At 48.9% G+C, this 12640-nt stretch overlaps 2 long non-coding RNA genes across 2 annotated transcripts; one reads left to right on the forward strand and one right to left on the reverse strand.

The window, feature by feature from the left end:
• Positions 1-337: 337 nt before the first annotated feature.
• On the reverse strand, positions 338-4707 carry LOC138925109 (uncharacterized). Its single transcript, XR_011440852.1, has 3 exons — positions 4597-4707; positions 1774-1861; positions 338-444 (listed from the first exon to the last, which is right to left on the reverse strand). It is a non-coding gene; the product is annotated as an uncharacterized lncRNA (long non-coding RNA).
• Positions 3620-12355, forward strand: LOC138925112 (uncharacterized). The gene is made up of 3 exons (XR_011440857.1): positions 3620-9060; positions 10874-11009; positions 12120-12355. It is a non-coding gene; the product is annotated as an uncharacterized lncRNA (long non-coding RNA).
• The last annotated feature ends 285 nt before the right edge of the window (positions 12356-12640 follow it).

Below are 12640 nucleotides of genomic sequence, written 5' to 3' on the forward strand. Positions count from 1 at the left end.
TGAAGAGTTACCTAGGTGTCCCCTTCACTTTGTCCCTCTACTGCTGTGCCATACAGCCCTACCAGGTCAGATAACCAGAACCTAACTGGGCCATCAGAGTATTCCTTCAGCACTACTCCAGTGGCCCAGGTGGAGAATGGCTCCCACCCAGGCCCTTCCTGCCAATTTGCCCATCTCACTCTGATTTTACTTCCTGTCTATCTGCCCTCATTTTTCTGAGAACTCAATGCCTTAGGAAGTTAAATCCATGCAGGTGTTCAGAAACCCATGTGGACATCTCTCACCCTCATGCAAGCCAAAGCAAATTTGTATACTATTCACTCATGCATCAAACACACCTTTATGGATATTTCGCATGTGTCCAACTCAGGATAGAAGAGAAAGCTACTAGAGTATTCTGCTTGATCAGGTCCAAATATTAAGGTCTTAGAGACGAGCCTCATCCTGGAAGAGAGCAGGACACAGGAGTCTGAGATAGTCAAGGACAAAGAAGCAACCAGCAAAGGCAAGAGAAAGTGATTTCCATTTTTTCTGGACAGTCTACCCTAAAGACAGAACCTTTCCCTGTGAGGTGTATCTGAAGCATGCTTGATACAGACCAGAGGTGAGTTCCTCATCACAACAGGGAGACACTGAGAACTAAGGAAGGTGATGGGCCATGCCACAAGGCCATCATGCTGTCCATCGAAGCCAGGAGCCCCATCTCAGTGTATAGCGGGCCTGATAAAGGGCTCCCTTCCCCACCATGTCCACCTCCACAGACTATCCCAGGCCCTAAACATCCTGTCTTCTGTCCACTGGATCTTTCCTCTGGTTTCTAGAATTCTCCTCAGAGCACCAGACCAGGATCCCACAGACCCATCCTCAAGTTGAGATTTCTCAGACCTAATGCCAAGCTAACATGTCAAGTGGTGAATGAGACCAGACAAGTGGAGGAAGATCCCATCCTCCACCCTACTGTGCAGCTTCACTGAGGATCAGCACTAGGGATGTGGTTTCTGGAGGCAACGCCGCTTATATTCCCATTTCTCAGGACAGGCAGTTTTGTAGAAAGACCATAGGAGCAGTGCACAGTCACTCTTTGTTTGGGCTGGTCTTTCCTTGGAAATAAGAACAAAGGCCCTCAGGAGGCTCAAGCACCTCTCCGTTTTCCCTGATGCCTTTAATACCCTGGTCAGATGAGGAAATTTATTTCTGCTCTCTCTCTTTTTCCTCCAAAATACTCAAAAGTGTGGAGAGCCAGGCCTCTCTTTCCCACCTGAATGCATTCAGGAGAGGTTAGGAGGAACCTCAGCTTCATCTTGGTGGTCAGGGGCAGAAGGATGAATTCAGGCAGGCTTGTGTGCCATCGCTTGCCCCTCCCCAGCTCTTTCTCTCTCCCTCCACTTCGCTTCAAAACTCTGCTTGCATTACTACTTAAAATAATAGCTCTCCTTATTAGTTTATCTACTGCCTAGTAAGGTCCAATTCCTAAAAAACAGGTAAATCTGAAGATGAGACCATGCTCAAAGCTCTTGCTTTTACATAAGAATCTCTTGGAAATTGATGCAGACACCAAGAAGAATGCTGATTCCCTGGGACTAGCAGGAGAGGGCAATGGGGAGTTCTTGTTTTTTGAGTTCAGAGTTTCAATTTGGGAAGATGAAAAAGCTCTGGAGATGGATAGTGGTGATGGTTGCACAAGGATGTGAATGTACCTCATGCCACTGAACTGTACACTTAAGAATGGTTAATAGGGGTTGGACCAGTGGTGTATGGGTTAGGGTCACTCACTCTGCTTCGGCGGCCAGGAGTTCACAGGTTCTAATGCTGGGTGTGGTCCTACACACCTCTTATCAAGCCATGCAGTGGCAGCATCCACCTTCAAAATAGAGTAAGATTGGCACAGATGTTAGGTTAAGGCCAATTTTCTTCACATAAACAAAAAAACGTTGATGGCTAAATTTTAGGTTCAATGTATTTGACTACGTTTTAAAAAGTACTCATAAAAGCGAATCTTTTGTAATACAAAAGGAATAAAGCTCTAATGGTCGAAAACACTTCTTGTAGAAAGTGGGCAGTGATCTCCTCTGCACATATGTGGCATCGTTGCATTCAGGTTTCTAAGCCAAGTAGAAAAGGCATAATGTCTGCTTGCTGTCACAGACGCAGAAGTAGCGGCACACCAACAATTCCCTGCACTAACACAACATAGAAGCAGCAGCTGTGGGGAGAAGGAGCCAGAGGTCTGTCTGGAGAGAGGGCTCGGCTGGACAGGAGACCATGAGATCTAGGGTAGAAGGGAAGGAGGAACGAGGGAGATCTGGCCCATTCTTCTATGCTACTTTATCCTCGTTGGAGTTTCTTGAGCGTCTTCTGGGTGTACATTAAGGATTATGGTTTGTTGGGGACTTACATACACCAAAATTGAGAAATTTTTAGCCATTATTTCTTCAAATTTTTTTTCTTCTCTTTTCTCTTTCTTCTCTCCTTCTGGGACTCCCACTACACGCATATTGCGTATGGTGTCCCACACATCCATGACACTCTGTTCACTTCTCTTCTTTCTTTTCTCTTTCTGTTCACTGAAAAGTTCTAAAGCCATTACAAATTTAGTAATGAGAACCTCACAAGAGCAACCAAGCTTCTCTCCAGGCACGATGGCTAAGCAGAGGCACAGGTGCCTTCTGCCCTTGACCAGAGCAACAGAGTCATGATCAGCTAGGTGTGGGTCCAATGAGACAGGGGGCTAAGATGGGCAGAAGGAGAGCAGACAGGGGCAACTGCTTGCCAATATGATCTGGATCCAGGAGGTACCCTGGGAGACCCGGGGTCTGAGTCATTTGTGCAGTAGACATGCAGGCCATGGTAGTGCCCCAATAGCTCAGAGGAAAATTATCAGAAAAAATGTGGTTGCACAGCCAAAGTACAAGGAACCAGCTACAGCAATTGTGAGAACTCTCATGGGTCTCTTGACAAGATGTACTCAAATGATAAATACCTACTTTGGGCCAAATTACATTCTATCATCTTTGATTTTCTATGCTTCCAAGAATTCATAAATATTATTTAATAGGTACTTAATAACCCAATGTGTTAACATGCAATTCATTAATAAATCACTTCAACATTGCTAAACAGATTGGGGTTTCCACATCGAGGGTGGGGAGGAGGCCTAAGCCATCAAATGTAGGAAACAGTGATATCTCCTAAAAGCAACAGCCACATCTGGGATAGAGAAGGAAAATGAGAAGACACTTGACATGTTCCACCTTCTGGGAATGACTGATCCAACAGATGCAAAAGCAGCATAAGCATTATGCCAGTTTGAGAAAGACTTGAGAAGTCTTCTGATATCTATATTAAATTATATAAGAACAAAGAAAAAGAATTTAAACTTTCCAGCTTAATGCTTGTATTCTAAGTAGCACCATAACTTTGAATTTCTCCTGTGCGAAAGTATACAGCCTTCAAACATCTGTGTGCAGAGAGCTCTGAGAGCAACCATGCCAGGTTCCTCACCAGGGATGGGCAGCCTTGGGGGCAGAACCTTTGCCTACATCACAATCTTCACTGCTGCATCAGAATACCTGTGCCAGGTGGGACAGGAGTGACTAAGGAACTCAGAATGAGTGACAATGCTTTGTTTCTCCTCTTTCAGTCTCTATCTGCATGGCCCCAACTACTTTAACAGTGAGGCCTTTAAAGCTTTGAAATATCAAGAAGTTGAGAACAACATTAGCTTTATCAGGACAACCTGGGACCACACAGTGACCTCAAGTGCATTTCTCAATCCAACCCCTCCTCTCAAGCTCTCCTGTTCTGTCATTACCTTCTCTTCCTAGCACTCTCATCAATGACTTATCTGTACTTCATCCCCAATCTCTGCTCCTCACTCTCATGCCTAACAGTTTCAAGTTGCCTGAAACTACGAAGACTTTGATGGATGACTGGGCTCTTGGCGAGTGTGTTTTACAAGAGACCAGTGCTATGTACTTCGGCATTTGTACAAAGAGAAAAATTCTTCGGTTAAAAATCAATGAAGCTCTACACAGAGTACGATTGGATAGATGCATGTTGTTTTAGGAAGTACACAGTTGCCTAATTACAAATTCAAGGCAGACTGTTGTCATATTCACGCTCTTGAAGGGTCTCAGTTAGGGCAAAGGGACACCATTTCTGGCTAATCCCAAAGCCTCCAGAAAGCCTGATCTCCACTAAAGGAGTCCAGGATTTTCTCCTGGAGAGTGTGTTCTCCTAAGATTGTGGCTCTTGCAAAAGCCTCACCGAATAGACCTGTTTGAGTGAGGGGAAGAGGGATGTAATGAAAACTCTTATCGTGAGAATCAATAAAACTGGGAGGAAATTGGTTGTCACAGAGCCTCCTCCTTCTCCCTTCACCTCTAGGATTGAAAAGCCTGAGAGGAGTAGGCACAGAGCACTTCAGACCTGATCAACCTTTCTGAGAAGATGCTGCTGCTCTGTTCTGGTTGGCCAATCTCCTACCCTCCAGGGCTGAAGGAGGTAAGTTCCCCTGTAGAGAATCAGAGGCCTGGCTTATTCCAACACTGACAATTTCACAGTGTCCCATGAGGCTGCCATTATATCCTTACTTACCTCAGTCCATTCCCAGAAATTGGCTGATCCCCAGATCTGTCACCAGCTATGCAGTGTGGAGAAAGAACAGAAAAGAAAGCTCCTCCTAAGGACACCTGGTGGATCTTCTCCCCACCGAGGGTCACATCCTTGTCACCTGGAAAATAACTTAGTATTAGGATAACACATGATTCTTGTGGAAGGGGAAAGCTGAAAATGAGTGCTGTAACATTCTCCATTCTCCAAAGCTACAAGTGGTAATGTACACCTGGAGCTATTGTATGGATCAAGAACAGAAGAGCTAGCTAATACACCATTTCCTAGGTGTCACTTTCACCTTCTCCCCATTGTTTAGAGCCACTCAGCTTTCCAGGGCAGGTATCTAGAACCAAACAGAACCATCAGAGTGTTGCCTCACTGCTTCTCCCTCCTCCCTGGTGGAGACTGGCTGCCACCCAGACCCCTCCAGCCCATTTCCCCATCTCCCTCTGATTTTCCATCATTTGTATTCTGCCTTCTGGATGACTTAGAAAGTTAAAGCAGTGATGAAGTTCAGATTGCATTCAAACCGCTCCTCCTCTGCTGTTGACCAAAGCAGATTTGAGGACTGTTCATTCATGTACCCGGCCAGCATTTATGGGATTTGTACTATGTGCCTGAGCCAGATGGAGAAGAAAGAAACCAGAGTATTTGGCTCCATGAGCATAAAATGGTCAAGTCTACGAGCAGACCCATTCTAGAGGTAAGCGGATCACAGGTGTCTGAACAGCTTAGGGACCAATTCACCAGGCTATGTCAGAGATATCAGTTTGCATGTCTTCTAGAAGAGTCCCCTTAACATGTATTTAAAGTGTGTTTGCTCCAGAACAAGGGCTGAGCACATCATCTCTACAGGAGGAAATGGAGAACTAAGCCAGGAAACAAGTCATGCTGCAAGCCCGCCAGCTGCCCTCTGAAGCCTGCAGCCCCCTCTCATTGTGTTGGTCCCTGAGGACACTCAAACCACCTCAGCCTCTGAACATCCCATGGGTTTAGGCCACGAGGCAGTGCTTGGCCCATGTTTGCCATGAACACAGAGATCCAGGGCAATTTTCTCTTTCAGGGAAGATCAGATGGGGCAGAGAGGCCAGAACACAGTCCTCGCCCTACATGGCGTCTGTACTTTCCTACAATAACAAAGTTGGTGGGAGTCAATGTGGGGGGTCCTAGTAGAAGACAACATTGCAACAGTAGCCCACTGCAATGGAAGGTGAGGAGCGCAAATGAGTCCTTGTCTTCCTGGAATTCCACGGTAGCATCTCAAGGCCTGCGACTAAGCAAAGTCACTGAGCACACAGAGCCAATGACTAGTCAGAGGAACAACCTGATCTGCTGAGACCAGGACACAGTGAGTGTGGGACTCAGGGGTGGACTGTGTGGAGAGACATCTGGATGGAAAACAGGCTGCTGAAGAACCAGGTTGGGTCACTGCTGTCCAGTCAAGAAAGGTGACACTGTCCACTTTTCCCTTCCTCCCTATCTGACTCAGCTGCAGGTGTGCCTTAGGCTGGAACTTCAACCTGCCTTTCAGAGACTGAGTTGTAGCTCCTGTGATTTACCCAATCCAGCTTTTCTTTAGAGAAAAAGAAGTGAGATCCTGGGTGCTCACAATATCAGAAAAATGGAACATAGCCAGCAGGTCATTCCTGTGCTCACAGCCTTCCCTCAACAAGGATTATAATGATCATTCAAAGGTCAACGACATCATGCTACTGAAGGTACCATCTTGCTGAATTTCAGGTGCAATTGCACAGTTCACAAGGGAGCAGATAGCTCATTTAGGGTATCAGTCCCCTCCCCTCCTCCAACCTGTCTGCTCTCCTGGGCCTGTGTAATAGCATGGGGCTTGGGAGACTTCGGGCAGGGAGTGGGGGCAACCTCACCTGTGGATCTGAGCCCGGCTGGAGGGCGGGACCCAAACTGCCATCTTTTACCTTTCTGACCAGCTTCAAAACAAGCCTCGCCTCAACTCAGCTGTGAAGACCATCATCCTGCCACAGAGGCTGGACTAGGTGAGACCCGGGCAGGGATGCAGTGTGGCCATCTGGGGACAAATGGCAAGTGGTAAAAAGGTAAACACACTGCAAAAGGTGGATCTAGAAACACAGAGTGAGCAGAAGTGCAAGGACCTCTTCAAAAACTACAAAAACTCCATCCAGCTGTGTGGGGAAGCCTAAGGACCAAAAGGCAGCTGCAAGCCTAAGGAGAAAAGAATCTTCCCATCCTTGCCCCAGGGACACAGTGATGCTAGGGTGACATTGCCAGGACTTCTGTCACCAAACAGCCAATGGTTGACCAGGGTCCACTCATGGGTGGAGGCTTGCTGTTCCCAGCAGGTTTAACCCAGGCTACTTCCTTCAGCCAATCTCTCGACCTTTGTTCATGGAAAACAAGATGAGGGCCTGGGACTGGGTGGAGCTGGAGAGAGGACACAGCCAGGACACAGGTTCATGGTGCAGGTGGATCACAGGGGATCCACCAATCTCCCTGAAACTCAGAGCCAAGGTGAATGGTGACCACTCAGCCACTACCCCTCTGAACAGCTGGGCCCTGAGAGGGGGTCAGGAGAGCCCCAGGGAGAAAAGGATGCTGATCAGGGTGAAGCCAGAGGCCTCTGACTGAGACTTCAGCCTTCTCTGTGCACAGAGGGATTCCAGAAGCACACTCATGTGTAACAATGTGGCCCAGGGCATTGACTCCTTTCCACGAAAGAGTGAGAAGCTTCGACATAGTTTCACCAGGATCTCTAGCTTTCTGCCTGGAGAAAAGCACAATACTTCAGTGGACATGCCCAGACTCAGCTACCCCCAGGATTGATCCGTCCATCTTTTCAGGGACAGAGGCCAGAACTGCCCTGGACAGAGTGGAGGGAGGGGAGGCTGCCAGGGACTTAATAAACTCCCATCTCTAGAGTGGAAATCGTTGATTCCTACTTCAATCACCATAATACGCTATAGTCTACAGCTTATTGAGCAAATATTTCTTCTATTCACCAAGAATGTCTGTTTTATATGAGAAAGGATTCAGAGAAGTAACTTCCTTTTGAAAACATCCACCTTAGAGAAGGTAGACCATAAAGAATTAGTCTGCTGAATGCTTGCCGTTCATGAGTGTGTTTGACTACGGGAAAATGAATGCTGAGTGGAAAAGTACTACATACTCATCGAGGAAAACAGTAGAAGCAGAATACAGCAATATGAACATTAAAATTCCTGAGAATTCCACCACCCAGTCATCTTCATCCTTAATGCTTAAGCAGGTTGCCTTCCTCTGTTTTCCATGTCTTCATAGGATGCTGTTCCTTCAGCAGAATTGGGGTTAGGCTGTTAGAACTCATGATGCCTCCCTTTCCATGACTCTGTCATCTCTTGTCACACTGGTGAGAGTGTTGGGATAATCTCTTTGCAAATATTTATAACTGTTAGGCACAAGGACATCAGAGCCATGGTTCACTGCATTCCAGACAGACTTCTTAGTGCATAGGAATTATCAGACAATTGGCATCTATTTCCCCATCGCCTGGCAACAGGGACCAGCATCTCTTGAGATGAACCCCCTCCCTAGATACCAGGCACTATGATATGGGTAACACTCCCCACCTCGTGCTACAAGACCCAAGCATAAACCAATCAGGCCCCTCAATTCTGACAGACCCGCTAATGGTTTCTTTTGGTTCAAGGAATATCAATTCCAGGAGCTTTGCTCAAAATCGTGGGATAAAAGAAGCTCTGTTTGTCACAGAATACTTACATTGAAAGAGGGGATTCTAAATATTCCAAAATACAAGCCTAGACTGGTGGCCAGAGAGGAAGTGGGGTTACCATTTGGGATTTGGGTGTGTCCAGCTCTACATGCTATTAAGGCAGGTCCAGCCTCTATCTCCCACCACCAAGCAGACCCCCACTACAGCCTTTACCAGTTTGTACCACTGATTCTCAGTCCACCCCAGCTGACCGCCATCTTCTCAAGCGGAGGAGTCATCACGCTCATCTCCTTGGAGTTAGCTTGCTAAATAATTATTCATGACTTCGTCAGGATGGAAAACGAGCCAAAAGCTGAGAAAAAGAGACATTCTTGATTCGGTCACTGAGGGGCTCCTAGGCTCCAGCTCCTCTACTGGTTGCAGCAAAGGCTCCCCTTTCTTGTTCTTTCTTGTTCCTTTCACTTTGTGACTCAGCACTGGGAGTGCAAGTGTGGTGAGACTGCTTCTGTCACCTACCCAAAGCCAGAGAACTTCGACAAATCACCTTGCAGATGATGCAGGATAACCAGCAGCACAGGTGGAGGAGGTCTGTAAGGTCCTGGGCCACACCCCTGCCTTCCTCTCCCTTACCAAGTATCTAGAAGGAATAATGACCAGCAGCTCTGACCTGGGCAGACTTTCAAGGAAGATGAATCCACTCCTGCTCTTGTTGGCCTTTCTTCTGCCCCCTGAGCCTGCAACAGGTGAGTGACCATCCCCATGCCAGAGGCTCCAGCCCATCTCACAAAACCCTCTGGACTCCTGACCCTTCTACCCAGCACACTTATGGATTTTCCTCTATTTCAGACCAAGAGAGTTCTAGAACCCAGCTCCCATCCCAAACAGACTAACAAGTCTGATGCTGCATAGACACCCAACAAGGATGGCAGGAAGGAAGGGTGTTCACTAAAAGATTTAGCGTGTGAGCCTCTCTCTAATCAACTGGAAAGTGGGCTCTTCATAGAAAGGCATTGGGCAGAGGAAATGGAGCTCTAAAAGATAAGTAATTAAAGTCCCTCAGTCCAACTCAGGAAACGGCAGATCAGACAAACCGGCTGCAGTAGAGGAACTGTCACTGGAACCAGCTAAAGAAACAGTTCCACTTCTTGGTGCCCTCATCCCCTCACCCCTCCCAGGAGAGGACCCCAGGGAGCAGTGGATCTCAGAAGGGGCTGGGTGACTGCATGCAGGGCTTTCCTGTTGCTTTGGCTCTGCCAGACGCCCAGGGACCCCATTTTCCACCCCACCTCCCCCTGCCTTCCCAAGCCATAGGCTGCTCCACACAGGGCCCTCCCTACATGATGATGGCCTTCAATCCCACAAGCACGTTCCCCACCAAACCTCAGCAGAAAGCTAAGTGAAGGCCATTCATTCACACAGTCAAAAAATGTTTACTGAGATCCCAGGACAGGTTAGCCCTCAGGACATGAGGATTGTAGAAAATCCAACTCCATAAGCTCATGGACAGATTGTTAGATACGGGCACCAGTCAGGACCTTAGCAAAGGCTCAGAAGGGTTGGGAGACTCCCTGACACAGAAGGCATCAGCAGAGCCCTGTCCACAATCCCCTGGGGCTCCACCATTGTGAAGACAGGTCTCATCCCTCCCATACATGGTCTGAAGCAGGACAGGGACAAGAAGCACCATCTTCCACTTTCTCACAGGCGGTTTGGAGGCTCCACATCCCAAAATAGTTATTCTGCTCCAGGGAGAACCTGGGAGGATTCTCTCCTGGTGTCTGCAGGGCATTGTAGACGACACCCCCAATCGCCACCTTCCGGAGCCTTCCCTCCTGACCACAGCTACTTCCAGAAAGTCCATCTTCCAGTTTTTCTTTTCACGAATCGTCATTGGAGGACATGAGGTCAGGCCCCACTCCCGCCCCTACATGGCGTTGGTTCAGGCTCGCATGAACGGGATGGTCAAGACATGTGGCAGTGTCCTTGGGGACATTGTTACGATGGCTGCTCACTGCTGGGGAAGCTGAGGTGCCACAGACAGCTGAAACCTCCTGAGACCCCAACAGGGTCCCCTGTCCTCTGCCCATGGGCAGGAGGCAAGTGGAGCTCCCTCAGCTTCTGGCAACTCAATGCCAGAAAAGCTCTTGCGAGGAGCCATCTGAGAGCATGATTGGTCCATGGAAAGTGAGAAATAGGACAGGGGAGCTTTGCAGTCTGAGGGTCAGAAGTGAGAGCAAGTGGCTTAGTTGAGAAGAGAGACCACACTGGCCAACTAAAGCAGCTGTGGAGGATGAAAACATGCATTCTGGTCAAAAGGCAAACTCAGAGTCCTTTCACAATATTGCCTGAGGGCAAGAGAAAGCTTCCAGAAGCCCTCCTCTCAGTGTCCTTGAGAAGCACAGGACACACAGTCACTTAGAACCAGGGTCTCATGTTGTCTCGATTTCCCCTAGCAGTAGCCTTGCCCTTCTCCAGCTGTCACCCTCCCATCATGACTCCAGGGCTGGATCACCTGTGACCAATTGTCCCCACATCCCCACTCTCCTTTCTCTGCAGCTCAGTCAGCGTGACTCTGGGGGCCCACGACATCCTGAATCAAGAGTGGACCCTGCAGGTCATCCCTGTGAAAGAAGCCATCCGTCACCCAGACTATATTCCTGGAGACTTCTTCAACGACATCATGTTACTAAAGGTAAGGGAACCGCCCTGCTGCTCTTGCTCACCTGGGTCCAGATTGCTTCCCCTCCCACTGTGGCCTGTCCCTTCACTCCTTCCCATCCCTGCCACCTGACTAGTCCCAGTGGCTCAGGGGAGAGGGAAGTCAGTGCAGCCCCATCGTGGTGTCCAGGCTTAGGAGGCCAGTGGCTGACCTGGACTTTCTTGCATTTTCTCATCAATTGGAGAGAAAAGCCAAGCTGACTGCAGCTGTGCAGCCCCTCAGCATCTCCAGGGGCACAGCCCAGGTGAGACCCATAGAGGTGTGCCATGTGGCCGGTTGAGGGCAAATCGCCCCAAAAGGCATCGTTTCCAACACACTGTGGGAGGTGGAGCTGACTGTGGAGCAGGACGAGGTGTGCGAATCCCACTTATATGATCATTACAATAGTAGCACTCTGCTGTGCATGGGGGACCTGAAGGAAAGGAAAACTTCCTCTGAGGTGAGACTGGGCATCTGCCTAGCTGAGCTTGGGGAGGGGCATGTTTTGGGACCTGGAGACCCAAGCAGTAGGGACTCCTCCACCCCCTAGACTCTGATCTTTCTCCTGGAAAGAGAAGGGGGAGAAGTCAGAGTGGGGAGTCACAGGTCTTCTGGGAGCCTACCTGGGGTCTGTGATGCATCCAAACATGGTGCTCCATTCAGAAGATGAATTTGCAACACTCTGCCCCATGCCGGGCGCAGGTGTTAGAAAACTGCTCCCTGGGTGTGCAGCAGTCAAACCAGGTGGCTCCTCAGAGCTGGCTCCCATCTTGGTTAACTGGCTCACCCTACATGCTGAGTGTCCTCCACATCTGCCTGCTTCCATATCCTTAAATGGTAGGCCAAAGTACAGTCCCACAGCGCCCTCATGGGAGAGGATCTGGGACCTGGGGGAGGAGAAGGAGCAGCCCCCTGAGTGAAATGAAGCTGGGACAATATCCAGGGTCAGGACTGGGCAGCTGAGGGGCCCACAGGGACCTGCCCTGCTCTCTGATCTCCCACATGTAGGCGACCCAGGCGGCCTTCACTGAGAGGGCACTTTGATTGCAGGTGTGCAGGCCCCAGGGGAGCATGGACTTAGCCATCTGCACTCTCTGTCCACAGGGGGACTCTGGGAGCCCACTCATCTGTAAGAACATGCTCCAGGGCCTTGCCCTCCATGGACAAGATGACAGGACAAGTCCACAGGTCTTCATCAAACTCTCAAGCTTCCTGCCCTGGATAAAGGAAACCATGAAATCCTATGAAAAGCCTCTAACTGTAGGAACCAGCCCACCTTCTCTGGAGCTGATCCAGAATGTCACCAGCAACCAAATAAATGTCTCTGAGCTGAGTAGGAAGAGCTGGTTTCTTGTTTATTCACTGACCCTCATTCACAGGCACTAACTCTGTCCTTAAAATGTCAAGGACACAAATCTGCTGTTTCCTGCTTCCTCCTCTTGGCCCTCCCACCACCTCCCCCAAACCTCAGGCAAAGCTGTTCCCCAGCTCCTTCTGACCCTCACCTTTCTCTGGGCGTGCCCTTCTGCCAGGGCTGCAGCTGAGCACCATCAGGAGAAAACATGAACCTCTCTAGTCCTGGGGCTCAGGGTGAACTTCTTACCTCCTTCCCTGTGTTATATGGC

The sequence above is a fragment of the Equus caballus genome, chromosome 1 (assembly GCF_041296265.1).
Source record: "Equus caballus isolate H_3958 breed thoroughbred chromosome 1, TB-T2T, whole genome shotgun sequence".
In the NCBI taxonomy this organism is placed as follows: Eukaryota; Metazoa; Chordata; class Mammalia; order Perissodactyla; family Equidae; genus Equus; species Equus caballus.